The sequence below is a fragment of the Pinus tabuliformis genome, chromosome 6 (genome assembly GCF_031772625.1).
Source record: "Pinus tabuliformis cultivar Carrire ecotype Pingquan chromosome 6, CPIR1, whole genome shotgun sequence".
NCBI lineage: Eukaryota > Viridiplantae > Streptophyta > Pinopsida > Pinales > Pinaceae > Pinus > Pinus tabuliformis.
Window position 1 is genome coordinate 1,644,160,737 of NC_142292.1, and position 576 is coordinate 1,644,161,312.

Here is a 576-nt window from a genome sequence, read left to right on the forward strand (position 1 = left end):
CCTTAAGTAGTATGTAACCTCCATTGAAATATTATAGTAAACAAAGAGTAAGTAAGAGCAAGTAGTATGCCTTATCTGCAAGGATTATAATAATTAGTAGCATGTAACCTCCATTGAAATATTATAGTAAACAAAGAGTAAGTAAGAGCAAGTAGTATGCCTTATCTGCAAGGATTATAATAACTGAAATGCATTATGATTATTTTCTTTCTTTTATGTATGTACAACTGAAATGCATTAAGAACGCTCATATTTGATTAACGCCGTCTGTGGGAATCGAACCCACGACCACGTGGTTAAAAGCCACGCGCTCTACCAGCTGAGCTAAGACGGCAACTGTGCATAAATGGCACAGGCATTGGACTTGTATTTACTCTAAAATCTGGTACTATGATTGGAATTATAGAATTGTGCAGAACAAAATAAATACTTACGAATCTTCTACTTAAAATTACACATCCCATCAAATGTTTCACGTCTTTTATAATCTATCATGATATAAAGTGTGTTTTAAAGTAATCAACACTGTAAAATGTGTGTAATTTTTAACAATTGATTAAATGGTAAAGTAGAGAT

General features: G+C 32.5%; 1 non-coding gene across 1 annotated transcript; it reads right to left on the reverse strand.

The window, feature by feature from the left end:
• Window positions 1-261: 261 nt before the first annotated feature.
• On the reverse strand, window positions 262-334 carry TRNAK-UUU (transfer RNA lysine (anticodon UUU)). Its single transcript has one exon. It is a non-coding gene; the product is annotated as a tRNA-Lys (tRNA).
• Between the last annotated feature and the right edge of the window lie 242 nt (window positions 335-576).